The sequence below is a fragment of the Triticum aestivum genome, chromosome 1D (assembly GCF_018294505.1).
Source record: "Triticum aestivum cultivar Chinese Spring chromosome 1D, IWGSC CS RefSeq v2.1, whole genome shotgun sequence".
In the NCBI taxonomy this organism is placed as follows: Eukaryota; Viridiplantae; Streptophyta; class Magnoliopsida; order Poales; family Poaceae; genus Triticum; species Triticum aestivum.
Window position 1 is genome coordinate 74840962 of NC_057796.1, and position 16973 is coordinate 74857934.

The 16973-nt window shown below is 43.0% G+C and overlaps 1 pseudogene; it reads left to right on the plus strand.

Moving 5' to 3' along the window:
- Positions 1-2461: 2461 nt before the first annotated feature.
- LOC123157930 (protein FAR1-RELATED SEQUENCE 5-like) overlaps positions 2462-16973 on the plus strand; it is a 30486-nt pseudogene continuing 15974 nt past the window's right edge.

Here is a 16973-nt window from a genome sequence, read left to right on the forward strand (position 1 = left end):
TGACTCGTAGATGATTCGAGGGATTTATCCTACCCTCATTAACGATAACCGTGAACGGTGGATTGCCTACTTTCTTCGCCACCTTCTCTGCTAACTCCTTCTTCCTCGTTAAACCATCCGGTAACCCTTTAACTCTCGCCCATAATGGATACATGTCTAGGGCATACTCGTCCACATTTGTAAATCCATCATACTCCACCAGGATCACCAGATCTCTTCTGAATTGCCACGGCCCCCCGTCCATCACACGCTTCCAGTCACCCAGTCAATGAACCTGAGCCAAAAATAGGTTTGGCCCCTTAATGTTGAAAGTTACGCCTTGCGCACAAGCCCATGCGTTCCTCATAGAATTCAAGAGAGACGCATGGCTAAAGGGCCTCATGGTATGAACCCTAAAAAGCGCGAGCCACCGAACCTCCCTGATCAGATCCTCAACCTCCCCTGATAAATCTAGGTCTTCTTCCTCTTCTTCATGCAAATTCATACCATCAAAAGCATCTTCCAGGGTTGGCCCCGATCCGCGGTGAGCCCAGTCCTCCTCATCATCAACCTCCAGATCACCCTCCTGCAAGCCCTCCGGCGCCGCCGCCGAAGTTTCAACCCCCAAGGTTGCCGCCTGGTAGCTCCCCGATCCATCTCCTTCCTGCCTCTCTGCTCCCGCCTGCATCTTCTCTTTCGCTTCCTTCAGTCCCCCCATCTCCTTATGGCCTTCGCGTTCCTCCATGCAAACGCGTGTCAGCGTGGCGCGGGCGTCTATTGTTCTGCCCGCGATCGAGTTCCGATGAGATCGACGTAGAAACTATGTGGACTCCGGCGGCGCCGTCGGAGGATGGGTAGACCCTAGGGAAACCCTAGAGGAAAAAAAGATATTTGTTAACGATAAAAGAGATAAACATAGACCTTTACATGGCTAACCACCTGACCTAAGTACGCGCTAGCGACCAAGTACATGGCGAATTATATAAGAACATTTACAGCCGTGCAATTTATTGCACATCTACCATTTTACTGTAGCATTTGATTTTTCAACTAGTTGGAAACATTTCAGAAAAAAGTTCATGAATTACAAAAAAAGTCATTGATTTTGAAAAAGGTTCATCAATTTTGAGAAAAACTTCATCAAATTTAAAAAAAATCATCAAATTTGAAAAATAATTCACAGATATTGAGAATAAAGTTCATCAAATTTTGAAAAAGGTTCGCCGATTTAAAAAAAGCTCATCAAATTTTGAAAAAAGTTCACAGATTTTGAAAAAAGTTCATGATTTTTGAAAAAAGTTCATCAATTTTGAAAAAATAATTCATTAAATCCAAAAAAAGTTCATCGATTTTAAAAAAAATTCATCATATTTGAAAAAAGTTCATCAAATTTGAAAAGGTTCATCGATTTTAAAGGAATATTCATCAAATTTGAAAAAAGGCTCGTGCAATTGAAAAAGTTCATCGATGAAACAAGTTCATGAATTTTGAAAAAATAACAGAAAAAGAAAAGGAAAAGGACAGAAGTAACCCGGCCAAAACAATACAACTGGGAAAAAACACAACACATGTTATTTAAAGAAGTACGTATAAAGGAAGGTAAGTATCATTAAGAGAATATATAACTCTGCGGATTGTTTCGCACAAGATCAATGCAATCCTGCTGGAAGCGACTTGCCTACTGCCGCTGTGTGCGACCATACGTGTGACCCGACCATCGCATAGCTGTGGCTCCACACATGCCCTGCTCCAGAATTTCTATGAAAAAAAAACAAAATACACATCCTAATACAGATTCCCTTCTGTAATATTCCCATCATTAAAACAGAAAGCAAAACTGGAGGGAATAATCCAGTCCCCCGCCGTCCCATGAACATATCCACAACATATACAAAAGCGTGCCAAAATGCAAATCTATTGCTCATAGGAGGCATGAGCGACCTATAATCTTTGAGGGCGCACAACAATCAATAGCGACTTCTATTGAATTGAGCAGCAAAGTAATCCGCGTCCCTGATGGCATCTCCAAGACTAGCGTCCTCCATGGCTTCTTCGAGGAGTGGTCCAGGGAACTAGGAGGGTGACGATCAATCTCACACCCCAAAAGTAAGAAACCTGACTCAGTTCTTGTTGGTGAATCTTTCCATTAACTGAGACACGATCCTGAGTGTTGGACAAAAAAAGTAGCATGCTGCACCCTTGTAGAACTTCTACAGAAACCGTGATCACAATCTGCCAAACAACGATGGAAAGTTAGTTCTTTTCCATTTAGAAAAATAAAGCAGTACCATGTAAAGTACCCCCATTTCAAATTTAATTGCATGTGCGGACGTTCTTGTAGGATCTCTGATTTCAGTTCCTGGAAAGCATCCAGTACCGGTTTTTCTATTCCTTTTACAATGCATATAGCTCCTGGAAAGTAATAATTAAATCAAATCCTAATTGATATAGGATCAGCAAGAAACCGAAGTAGATCACAACGATGAAAGGGTACCAAAGCTTGGCATGAAATTTTTATCTAAAGAGGAAGCCTATTTATTTTATAACAACTATGCTAAAACCATGGGTTTTAGCATCAGAAGAAGCAGTGGCCATAAAGTGACAAACTCTGGCCTGAAACAAGATGTGGTTGTGATGCCCGTATGAAGATCAGCCTTAGAAATGGATTTTATTATGTGTATGCATTCAAGGCGTCACATAACCACACTCTTGCTCATGGAATCATGGACCGATACTTGAGATCCCAGAGAAAAGTCATAGAAGCACAGATAGCAAATGCAGAGGTCGCAAAGTCAGTTGGCATTTCAAGTAAAGCAACAATCGGTTTGATGGCCAAAGAAGCAGGTGGAAGTGAAAACCTTGGCTTTAGACCTCAAGATATGAAAAATTGTTTGCACTCAAAGAGAACAATAAAGCGCAGGTAGATGACACAGGGGGATTATTAGAATACATGGAGAAAAAGGTCTCGGAAGATGTCAACTTTTATTATTCAATTCAAGTGGATGAGGATGAGTTGATAACTAATATTTTTTTGGCTGACTCAAAATGGTTTCAGACTATGCAATATTCGGCAATATTCGACGATGTTATATGCTTTGACACCACATACAGAAACTAGATGATGGACGTCCAGTTGGTTTGATTGTCGGGGTGAATAATCACCAGAAAACTATTTTCTTTGGTGCTGCACTTCTCTATGATGAAACCACTGCTAGTTTTGGTTGGGTTTTCAGAACTTTCCTAAAAGTTATGTCAGGAAAACATCCACGTACAATTCTCACCGATGAAGATGCAGCAATGGCGAAGGCAATTCGTGATGTCTTCCCTCACTCTCACCATAGACTTTGTGTGTGGCATATGAATCAAACTGCTTGCAAGCACCTCGCCCGAGTTGTTAATGAATATAAGAAGTTCAATTTTGATTTTCAGCACTATATTTATGATATAGAAGAGGAGGATGAATTTGTAGATGCATGGGATAAAATGATTGACAAGTATGAACTGCATGACAATGAATGGCTGCAAAGGCTATTTGAGAAAAAGGAAAATTGGGCACTAGTGTACGGTAAAAGTACGTTCTTTGCCCACATGAGCACCACCCAAAGAAATGAAAGCATGAATAATGAACTGAAGAGATACATTAGTATTAAATATGAAATGCTTACTTTCTTTGAGCATTTTGAATGGCTAGTTTCGGATAAAAGATGTAAAGAGGTGAAGTATGACTTTAAAGCAACACAGACTACTCCCAGTCGAAGGTTGAATCTAGCTATATGTTAAAACAAGCTGCAACTACATATACTCTAGCAATATTCAAGATGGTTCAAGATCAAGTGCTTCAGACTCTGAACTACGACACAATGCTTTGTGATCAATGTGACATAGAGCTGAAGATTTATGTAGTAAAATTTCATGGCACATAACGTGAACATGTTGTTAGATTCATTCCAAAAGAAGAAAAGGTTAGCTACAATTGCAAAAGGTTTGAGTTTGTTGGAATTCTTTGCTCTCATTGCTTAAAGGTACTTGATATTAACAATATCAAGCATATCCCTGGGGAATATGTCTTGAAAAGATGGACAATTGATGCCAAAGTTCTAGATATAACAAGCAAATGCAACCCGCATGATAACCTAAAAGCAAGAATGTCTAACCGCTACAAGGAACTGCGGAATATTTGTGAAAATAGCTGCTCGTGCCCCTGAGTCAGAAGAGTCATACTATAAGGCTGCTAAGTGTTCAAAGCAACTAGCACAGGATGTGGAGAAATGCTTGAAGATTAGAGCTGATCCAGATTTGGTGAGCAGATTTGGTTCACGCTGATCTAGATTTTGTTAGTGCTGATTCAGATTTGTTTACTGTTGATAAAGATTTGGTTACTGTTGATACTGATTTGGGTACCTCCTGTACTAAAGAAGGCACTCCCTCCGTAAACTAATATAAGACCGTTTAGAATACTAAAGTAGTGATGAAAAGCTCTTATGTTAGTTTACAGAGGGAGTACAAACTATACTAACAATAATTGCCTAGACTATTGTTGAAGAAAGAATGATATTTAGCATTATAGTGGTAGGAGTGAAGATCGCCTCTAGTAGAATTTCAAAACATGATGTGGGGCTTGCAAAACCAAAAGGTATGAAGATCAAGGAGAAGACTGCGAAAGGATCAAAAAGACCCGTTGGTGGATTTGAGAAAGCAACTTCAAAGAAGAAAAAGAACACAAATAATACTATGCAACTAGAGGCATCGTGGCCCCTCAACGGTATAATATTTTGTTACTCAATTAGTATAAAACATTCAATGTGCTAACGTTTCTATATCATTTTCGACAGGGTCCTTTGAAGAAAGCAACTTCAAAGAAGGAAAAAAGCACAAATGATATTATACAACAACAGCCTCATGACCCATCAACGGTAATAATACTATGTCGCTTGTTTCTTATAAAACCTCAACTGTACTAACCTTTCTCTATTATTTCCCTATAGATTTTTTCACGACTCAAACGGCTGCATATCAATTACACTACAATGCTATGCTAAGTGCTTCATGTTGGGAAACGTAGCATGCAATATCAAAAAAAAAATCCTACGCTCACGCAAGATCTATCTAGGAGATGCATAGCAATGAGAGGGGGAGAGTGTGTCCATGTACCCTCGTAGACCGAAAGCGGAAGTGTTTGACAACGCGGTTGATGTAGTCGAACTTCTTCTCGTTCCGACCGATCAAGCACCGAACGTACGGCATCTCTGAGTTCTGCACATGTTCAGCTCGATGATGTCCCTCGAACTCTTGATACAGCAAAGTGTTGAGGGAGAGGTCCGTCAGCACGACGGCATGGTGACGGTGATGACGAAGTGATTCACGCAGGGCTTCGCCTAAGCACTACGACAATATGACCGGAGGCGTAAACTGTGGAGGGGGGCGCCGCACACGGCTAACAATTGTTGGTGTGTGTTCTAGGCGCCCCCTCCCCACGTATATATAGGTGGGAGGGGGAGCTGTCATGGGGCGCCCCAAGTAGGAGGGATCCTACTTGGGCCCCTAGTCCCATTCGCCCCCCTTCCCTTATTACCGAAAGGGGGGAAAGGGAAGAGAGGGGGAGGAAGGAAAGGGGGGGGGGGCGAACCCCCTCCTCCTTCTCCTATTCGGCCTCCTTCCTTAGGGGGCACCCCTTATGGGCTGGCATGCTCCCCTCCTATGGCCCATAAGGCCCATTAATCCCCCGGGGGGTTCCGGTAACCCCCCGGTACTCCGATATGTACCTGGTACACCCTGAATCACTTCCGGTGTCCGAACATCATCGTTCTATATATGAATCTTTACCTCTCGACCATTTCGAGACTCCTCGTCATGTCCGTGATCTCATCCAGAACTCCGAACAACATTCGGTCACCAAATCACATAAGTCATATAATACAAAATCGTCATCGAACGTTAAGCGTGCGGACCCTACGGGTTCGAGAACTATGTAGACATGACCGAGACACCTCTCCGGTCAATAACCAACAGCGGAACCGGGATGCTCATATTGGTTCCCACATATTCTACGAAGATCTTTATCGGTCGTACTGTAATGACAACATACGTTATTCCCTTTGTCATTGGTATGTTACTTGCCCGAGATTTGATCGTCGGTATCTTCATACCTAGTTCAATCTCGTTACCGGCAAGTCTCTTTACTCGTTCCGTAATACATCATCCCACAACTAACTCATTAATCACATTGCTTGCAAGGCTTCTTATGATGTGTATTACCGAGAGGGCCCAGAGATACCTCTCCGATACTCGGAATGACAAATCCTAATCTCGATCTATGCCAACCCAACAAACACCTTCGGAGATACCTGTAGAGCATCTTTATAATCAGCAAATTACGTTGTGACATTTGATAGCACACAAGGTATTCCTCCGGTATCCGGGAGTTGCATAATCTCATAGTCAAAGGAATATGTATATGATATAAAGAAAGCAATAGCAATAAAAACTGAACGATCATAATGCTAAGCTAATGGATGGGTCTTGTCCATCACATCATTCTCCTAATGATGTGATCACGTTCATCAAATGATAACACATGTCTATGGTTAGGAAACTTAACCATTTTTGATTAACGAGCTAGTCTAGTAGAGGCATACTAGGGACACTGTGTGTTGTTTATGTATCCACACATGTATCAAGTTTCCGGTTAATACAATTCTAGCATGAATAATAAACATTTATCATGATATAAGGAAATATAAAATAACAACTTTATTATTGCCTCTAGGGCATATTTCCTTCAGTCTCCCACTTGCACTAGAGTCAATAATCTAGATTACATTGTAATGATTCTAACACCCATGGAGTCTTAGTGCTGATCATGTTTTGCTCGTGGAAGAGGCTTAGTCAATGGGTCTGCCACATCCGTATGTATTTTGCAAATCTCTATGTCTCCCTCCTTGACTTGATCACGGATGGAGTTGAAGCGTCTCTTTATGTGTTTGGTTCTTTTGTGAAATCTGGATTCCTTCGCTAAGGTAGTTGCTCCGGTATTGTCACAAAAGATTTTCATTGGACCCAATGCACTAGGTATTACACCTAGATCGGATATGAACTCCTTCACCCAGACTCCTTCATTTGCTGCTTCTGAAGCAGCTATGTACCCCGCTTCACACGCAGATCCCGCCACGACGCTTTGCTTGGAACTGCACCAACTGACAGCTCCATCATTCAATATAAATATGTATTCGGTTTGTGACTTAGGTCATCCGGACCTATGTCAAAGCTAGCATCGACGTAACCATTTACGACGAGCTCTTTGTCACCTCCATAAACGAGAATCATATCCTCAGTACTTTTCGGGTACTTTAGGATGTTTTGACCGCTGTCCAGTGATCCACTCCTGGATTACTTTGGTACCTCCCTGCTAGACTTATAGCAAGGCACACATCAGGTCTGGTACATAGCATAGAATACATGATAGAACCTATGGCTGAGGCATAGGGAATGACTTTCATTTCCTCTCTATCTTGTGTAGTGGTCGGGCATTGAGTCTGACTCAACTTTACACCTTGTAACACAGGCAAGAACCCTTTCTTTGACTGATCCATTTTGAACATCTTCACAACTTTATCAAGGTATGTGCTTTCTGAAAGTCCAATTAAGCGTCTTGATCTATCTCTATAGATCTTGATGCCCAATATATAAGAAGCTTCACCGAGGTCTTTCATTGAAAAACTTTTATTCAAGTATCCTTTTATGCTATCCAGAAATTCTACATCATTTCCCATCAACAATATGTCATCCACATATAATATTAGAAATGCTATAGAGCTCCCACTCACTTTCTTGTAAATACAGGCTTCTCCGAAAGTCTATATAAAACCATATGCTTTGGTCACCTCATCAAAGCGTATATTCCAACTCCGAGATGCTTGCACCAGTCCATAGATGGATTGCTGGAGCTTGCACACTTTGTTAGCACCTTTAGGATCGACAAAACCTTTTGGTTGCATCATATACAACTCTTCTTTAAGAAATCCATTAAGGAATGCAGTTTTGACGTCCATTTGCTAGATTTCATAATCATAAAATGCGGCAATTGCTAACATGATTCGGACAGACTTAAGCAGTGCTATGGGTGAGAAAGTCATTGTAGTCAACTCCCTTAACTTGTCGAGAACCTTTTTGCGACAAGTCGAGCTTTGTAGACAGTAACATTACCATCAACGTCAGTCTTCTTCTTGAAGATCCAATTATTCTCTATGGCTCACCGATCATCGGGCAAGTCAACCAAAGTCCACACTTTGTTCTCATACATGGATCCTATCTCAGATTTCATGGCCTCGAGCCATTTACTGGAATATGGGCTCATCATCGCTTCTTCATAGTTCATAGGTTCATCATGGTCTAGTAACATGACTTCCAGAATAGGATTACCGTACCACTCTGGTGCGGAGCGTGCTCTGGTTGACCTACGAGGTTCGGTAGTAACTTGATCTGAAGTTTCATGTTCATTATCATTAGCTCCCTCTCTAGTTGGTGTAGGCATCACGGGAACGGTTTTATATGATGAACCACTTTCCAATTCGAGAGAAGGTACAATTACCTCATCAAGATCTACTTTCCTCCCACCCACTTCTTTCGAGAGAAACTCCTTCTCTAGAAAGGATCCATTCTTAGCAAGAAAGATCTTGCCTTCGGATCTGTGATAGAAGGTGTACCCAACAGTTTCTTTTGGGTATCCTATGAAGACGCACTTCTCCGATTTGGGTTGGAGCTTATCAGGATGAAGCTTTTCCACATAAGCATCGCAACCCCAAACTTTAAGAAACGACATCTTAGGTTTCTCGCCAAACCACAGTTCATATGGTGTCGTCTCAACGGATTTAGACGGTGCCCTATTTAATGTGAATGCAGCTGTCTCTAATGCATAACCCCAAAACGATAGTGGTAAATTGGCAAGAGACATCATTGATTGCACCATATCTAATAAAGTACGATTACGACGTTCAGACATAGTGTAACACCCACGATGCGGCTATATCTCCCACGTGTCGAGGCACGACTTAGAGGCATAACCGCATTGTGGTTTGTCGCAAGAAGGGTCATCTTCACACAATCCCATGTAATGAACAAGAATGGGATAAAGGGTTGGCTTACAATCGCCACTTCACACAATACATAAATGAATTCATACATCAATCAGAGTACACACATAGATCCGACTACGGAACCAAAAGAAAAGAAGACAACCCCAAATGCTAGATCCCCGATAGTCCCAACTCCACTATTGGTCATCCGGAAAAGAAACATAGTAACGACCACGTTCCTCGTCGAACTCCCACTTGAGCTCGGTTGCGTCATCTGCACTGGTATCGTCGGCACCTGCAACTGTTTTGGTAGAATCTGTGAGTCACGAGGACTCAGCAATCTCACACCCGCGAGATCAAGACTATTTAAGCTTATAGGAAAGGATGGGGTAATGAGGTGGAGCTGCAGCAAGCACTAAGCATATATGGTGGCTAACATACGCAAATAAGTGCGAGAAGAGGAGCAACGGAACGATCGTCAACTAGTAATGATCAAGAAGTGATCCTGAACTCCTACTTACGTCAAACATAACCCAGAAACCGTGTTCACTTCCCGGACTCCGCCGAGAAGAGACCATCACGGCTACACACGCAGTTGATGCATTTTAATTAAGTCGAGTGTCAAGTTCTCTACAACCGGATATTAACAAATTCCCATCTGCCACATAACCGTGGGCACGGCTTTCGAAAGATAATACCCTGCAGGGGTGTCCCAACTTAGCCCATTATAAGCTCTCACGGTCAACGAAGGATAAACCTTCTCCCGGGAAGACCCGATCAGTCTCGGAATCCCGGTTATGAGACATTTCGACAATGGTAAAACAAGACCAGCAAAGCCGCCCGAATGTGCCGACAAATCCCGATAGGAGCTGCACATATCTCGTTCTCAGGGCACACCAGATGAGCAGTCCATACAACTAAAACCAGGCCTCAAGTTTCCCCGAGGTGGCGCTGCAAAGGGCTCTAGTTTGGACCAACACTCGGAGGAGCACTGGCCCGGGGCGGTTAAAATAAAGATGACCCTTGAGTCTGCAGAACCCAAGGGAAAAGGGGATAGGTGGTAGAAAATGGTAAAACCAAGGTTGGGCCTTGCTGAAGGAGTTTTATTCAAAGCGAACTGTCAAGGGGGTCCCATCAATCACCCAACCGCGTAAGGAACGCAAAATAAAGGAACATAACACCGGTATGACGGAAACTAGGGCGGCAAGAGTGGAACAAAACACCAGGCATAAGGCCGAGCCTTCCACCCTTTACCAAGTATATAGATGCATTAATTAAATAAGAGATATTGTGATATCCCAACATAAACATGTTCCAACATGGAGCAATCTTCAACTTCACCTGCAACTAGCAACGCTATAAGAAGGGCTGAGCAAAAGCGGTAACTTAGCCAAACAACGGTTTGCTAGGAAAAGATGGTTAGAGGCTTGACATGGCAATGTGGGAGGCATGATATAGCAAGTGGTTGGTAGCGTAACATGGCAATAGAACGTCAACTAGCAAAGCAATGATAGAAGTGATTTCGAGGGTATGGTCATCTTGCCTGCAAGGTTCTCAGAGTTGTCGAAAGCTTGATCCTCGTAAGCGTACTCAACAGGTTCCTCGTTCACGAACTCGTCTCCCGGCTCTACCCACAGCAAGAACACAAGCAATGGAACCACAATCAATCACGGGAAATGCACAAGCAACATGATGCAAAACATGTATGATATGCGAGATGTGATATGCGATGCATATGCGTGCTCTGGAAGAAAAATGATGGACAAGGCAGTAACTTGGCAAACCAAGCATGCCACTGGAAAAATGAGATGATTTCGGTCGAAATCGATATAAAGATCACTGGTAACGGATGCACGGTTTGCAAATGGCAAGCAAAACAAGAATGACACGATTCTGCGATTAACAGCATGATAGCACATAAAATGCATCAAGTAGCTATGCTACAGCACTCCAACATACCAACAAAGAATATGGCAGTAATCTACAGGAGATGCTTGACAAAAGATGAACACTGAGCTACGGCTAGATCACAACATAACAGGTTCAAACAAGCATGGCAAAAGTGCAAAAGATATCAGGTTCACAGACTTGGTGAAATTACTGGATATGGCAGAAACAGCATCAGGTAGCAATGTTCAGAGTAAGAAATCAACATGCTATAGGAACTGAAAATAACAAAACAAGGCATGTCATTAATTTAATAAATGCATAGAACAAAAGTCCCTTACTGACGATGAGCCAAAAAGGACCAGAAGATATGATGGCAACCATGTAAACATAGCAAGTTTCGTTAACAGGTTTCAGACTTGGCAGAAAACAGAGCATGGCAGAAACAGTAATATGAAGGCATCTTTGTGAGCTTGATGCACTCATCACAAAGCAACGCATGACAAAACAAGCATACCTAAAGCAAGATGTAATGTTTATGAAGCTATCCATGGCAAGAGCAAATACATAGCATGTATGAAACAACTACAACAACCTTGGCAAAATTGAATAACACGTAAACAATCTGCCAGGAACATTTTATAGCAAAAGTAGAGCAAGATTGAGTCATGCTAGGGCACTCCATAATTGCAAACAAGGGACTGAATGGATAGAGCACAACTATATCTACAAAACATCCTTACTGAACATCTCCAAAAGGAGCATGGATCTCTCTGTAGACACATGGATACATAGCAACAAAATAACAGCAGTCACAGACAGTAAAATTACTAAGTCCCTGAAATCAGAAACATCACGAAGCCTAGTTTGCATGCTTGTGCTAGTCACCACAGAGATCACAAAAATACATGGCATACACCTCTGTAAATATGGCATGGCATACATCAAAACACATGTAGAGCTCATGCCCATAAGGTGCACACAACAAATGCAACAAAAATAACAAATCCTCAAGTTCTGATAAGTAACAGCAGTTAACAGCAATTAGCACTCTTGAACCAGAGATTTGGGCATCAAGATGGACTCAAATGAACATGTCACAATGGAACAAAGTGAAGAGGATCTCGAGGCAAACATTTTGATATATTACACGCACGAAATAGAGCTATATACAGAGAGTTATGATGCAATGAACAGGAGCATATATGATGAAAACTCTGGGACTTGGGGAAATTTAGACCTCGCGGGAACCGGGACGAGGAGGGTCTGGGACGAGGAGATCCAAGGCGGGGCGGTGCATTTGGTTGCTGGAGTGGGTGGATCTCATCCACCCGGGCGGCGGCGGTGTGAAGGCGACGGAGGGCGGCGACCACGGGCGGCTCCGGCGAGCCCGATGGCTCCGGCGGCGCGGGGCGCCCGGGACACGAGCGGGAGGCGCTGGCGGCGGGGACGGGGAGGCGCGGGCGGCGCGCGGACGAGCAAGGGCGACGGCAGCCATGGAGGCGAGGCGAGGTGCGGCGGCGGCGCGCGGGAGCGGGGCGCGGCGAAGGCGGCGGGGCGGACGCGGAGGCGCGGGCGGGGGAGCGCGGCCCAGCGGCGGTGGGATCTGGGCCCGCGCGGGCCCCGGATGGGCTCCGCGGGCCGGCGGCGCGCTGGAGGAGGGAGAGGAGGGGCGGGGATGACGTGACGGCGGCGGATTGGTTGGAGGGCGGCGGCGGACATGTCCGGCGTGGGGGAATTTTTGTCCGGCGGCGGGAGGTGGAAGAAGACTAGGGTTCATCCGCGAAATTTCGGGGGGAGGTGCAAATATATAGGCAGAGGGAGCTAGGAGAGTCCAAACGGGGTGCGGTTTTCGCCCACACGATCATGATCGAACGACCGAGAGTATGGCGGTGACTTAGAGGTGTTTTGGGCTGTTTGGAGGGGTTTTTTCTGCAACACACAAAAGGACTTTGCAGTTACCCAGTTAACCGTTGGAGCATCAAACGACCTCCAAATGGCACGAAACTTGACAGGTGGTCCACCGGTGGTATACCAAGGCCACTTGACAAACCTCGGCCCATTCCGAGAACATTTAACACCCGTTCACGAAAAGAAACAAGAGGGGTGCGCCGGAGGAGGTGGGAGTGCCGGATTGCAAAACGGACAACGGGGAAAATGCTCGGATGCATGAGACGAACACGTATGCAAATGAGATGCACATGATGACATGATATGAGATGCATGACAAAACAAAATGCAAAACGAAAGACAAAACCCAACCACGAAGGGAAAATCATAACACATAGCCGAAAATGACAAGAGTTGGAGTTACAAATATGGAAAGTTACATCCGGGGTGTTACAACACTCCACCACTACGAGAGGATCTCGTCCCGAGATCTAGGATGGCACCGGAGAGAAACGGAAGAGGAAAAGGTAAAACAAAGTTGCTTCTTTGACAAACGAGTGAAACCAAAGAACCTTGAGGGTTGAAAGACATGAAACAAGGGCATAACGAACCAAAAAAAATATGAAACCACACCGATATAACGGGATAGCCAAGGAACAAGAATGACATAATTTTGACAGCACTCCGGTTGAAAAAGAGAAGGAAACTTGACAAGATGAAAAGAAATTGAGGAGATGACACAACACTCCGGTTAAATGGATAAGCACGAAAAGAACACGATCTTCACAATTCGAGATGATAAGCGAAGAGAGCAACATCACCATGCCTCCGGAAGAAATAAGTAAAAGAAAATAGATCCTTGGAATAACGAATGGAGAAGAAAATGAAAACTTCTGCCACAAATGAGCTTGGGAAGCACCCTTCCAAGAAGGTTATAACGGAGTTGTTGGAAAATCAACAACGAAAAGATCAAGCTTGTTGAGGGCTTATGGAACACATCTCAAAATTATGAGGTGACAAACGGCCACTAAAGGAAGCCATTGATTTGAGTGAGAGCACCAAGGCGATGAAAAACTTCTTTCACCAAGAGGGTAGGAGAAAACTTGGATCATTGATAAGCACCATAATAGCAACATTCCTTAGGGAAGGCTTTAGGTGAAACATGACACAAGATAAATCCAACGAAGAGATTGGTGGATTTAAAATATCTCATTCTTGGCAACATGGGACTCATGAAAAGCGAACTCAAATTGTCAAGAATGACATAACACCACCTCAAATGATAAGGTAGAACGAATTGCACTTCGGACTGCAAGATGAAGAATACTTGAGCTCCTCTGAAAATAATCTCGATGAACACTTCGAGAAGGAATTAAATCCTTGATGAACCATCATGTAGAGCCTCCATGAAGAACTTCAATAATAAAAGGATGATAGAAAGAAAGAGAATTTGAAAACACCAGGTGAAGCCTTGCGGTGATAAGATGAAGCTTTGAAATGATATAACCGAGAAAACTTGGAACTCCGGAAAGAAAGATGAACAAATGTAATCAAGAATTTTGATGAACCTCCGGAATAAGGAATTGAATTTACTCGATGAAACAAGAATAAGAATTACATTATGCTCATCCTTCACCAGTTAATTGATGACAAGCAATGGATTTGTCATACTACTTATTCTCGTAGAAAGGATTAAGATAGATATGGCGCAAACTTTAGAAAAGTCTTCAACGAACCACCGTAAGAATTGAAAATGAACGAAGAAAAGATAAAGAAACATCGGGAAGAATTAGAAAATGAACGAAGATACTTAAGAGAATTTAGATACAAGTGAACGCAGAGATCCCGAGCTGACTAGATAATACTTGAATGATGCACTGGAAGAATTCGAGAACGAGAGCTGAAAGCTGAGAATGAATAATTCTGAGATGATGAGTTCTAGAGAATCAAACTGAAAAGACTCCTGAATTGCTCCGGATGGGTGAAAAGAATTCTCGCAATCGAAATAATTATGAGAGGATGGCATCAAGCTAGAACCATGAATCCTCAAGAGAATGGACCTGATTTAAGGGAAACTCTTCTTCGGTCTTCAAATGTTGAGAATGAAGACAAGAAACACCACCATAAATTATTGAGACACTCCGGAACAATGGATAATAGAAATGATGAACCAACGATGAAAGAATTTCAAAGATCTTGGACAAAGACATATGACTGATGAAAATTCTTACGTCAAATTTGAAAAGAATTTAAGAATATCTCCGGAAAGAATTAGAAGAGTCAGGTAAGATCCTGGAAAAAGACCTATGGGTTAGGGTCCACTCAAAAGAAACACCGTTGAAATGATTACTTGAAAAGGAGACAGCACCGGTTGAATTAAATGGCTTGAATGAGGTAACAACCTCGAAATAGTTAGAATTGATGCAGAGTGGAAACACGAATCTTCAGAGATATCTTCAGCACTCCGGAACAATTGAATAGCAAGCGGGGAATGATTAAGAGATGCACCGACATGAGAAATCATTTGTAAGGAGGAAAGGGCTATAATCAACACTGAAAGCTTCAATTGAATCCACCAAAAAAGAATACGAGAATGAAGAATGATGACCTTGAAGCTTCCTGAGCATCTTCCTGAGAATCACCAGATAAGAACATTGATGGAAAAGAATGGAGAAACTTCACATCCATAAGATGGATACATGATTAAGAAAACTGAATCCTTGAAGAAAGAGGGTGGGAGGGCGGGAAAACAAAGGCAACTTGGGGCAGATGGAATAAACACCATTGCAAAGAACTGAGAATTGATCTCGCGAATGTTGAAATGATCAGATCCACTTGAAGAGAAGCACGTCGGTTGGAAAAGAATTAGCATGACAATCTCGATGATCAAGAAGGCTTAGTATCCACATAGAAATAGGGGAACACCGCTTAGGGAAGGTATGGAATCAACACTTGGCATTGAAGCAACTCGAATACCACAAATTAAAACAAAACAAAGGATTGGCTCGCAGAATAAGCTGGAAACAAACATATGATAGAGATTTCGTCCGAAGTTTTCGTGGTGGGGCCCACACGGGCTCGATCGTACAGCACCATCATGTACAAGGCAGTGCACATGACATACGAAGCGTCCCCGAGTCGGCATAGCCAAGGACTCTTTAAGACACTACGAGACCACTGTAAAACCAACCGTGGAAAGGCGGACCACTAGACGTCGAACCCCAATCTCATATCATGCATCTGTCGGAAAGATATCCTAGGAGCTACTTGAATTCCCACTTATAAACTCCCAAAACTTTTTGATTATGCAATCAGGTGTTGGGGATACAGGGGACACAAAATATATCACCCAAACTAACAATACCTAGATCCAGCTGTATCCATCCGTCAACACATAACCAAGAAATCTTCGGAAATCGTTTACCTCAACCTTCGAAAAGCATCCGTTATACGAGTTATGGCAATACTCCCGAACTCCCGCCCCAGTACTGGGTGGCGTCGAGGTGATCTCACCAACAACTGCATAAAAGAGATTTTCGATGTCGGCGAAACTCAGGTATTCCAGAACTGCAACGATAAAATTGTGACGACAACACCTCGGAGCTCAACTCCCCGGGACACTGCCACAACCCCTAAATGTCAGGAGGCACCAAGAACAATGTTCTCGTCACAAAACCATCGGAACGATTCTAAGATACCCGCGTGTGAAGGAAATATGCCCTAGAGGCAATAATAAAGTATTATATATTTCCTTATATCATGATAAATGTTTATTATTCATGCTTGAATTGTATTAACCGGAAACATAATACATGTGTGAATACATAGACAAACAGAGTGTCACTAGTATGCCTCTACTTGACTAGCTCGTTAATCAAAGATGGTTATGTTTCCTAGCCATAGACATGAGTTGTCATTTGATTAACGGGATCACCTCATTAGGAGAATGACGTGATTGACTTGACCCATTCCGTTAGCTTAGCATCCGATCGTTTAGTATGTTGCTATTGCTTTCTTCATGACTTATACATGTTCCTATGACTATGAGATTATGCAACTCCCGTTTACCGGAGGAACACTTTGTGTGCTACCAAACGTCACAACGTAAATGGGTGATTATAAAGGTGCTCTACAGGTGTCTCCAAA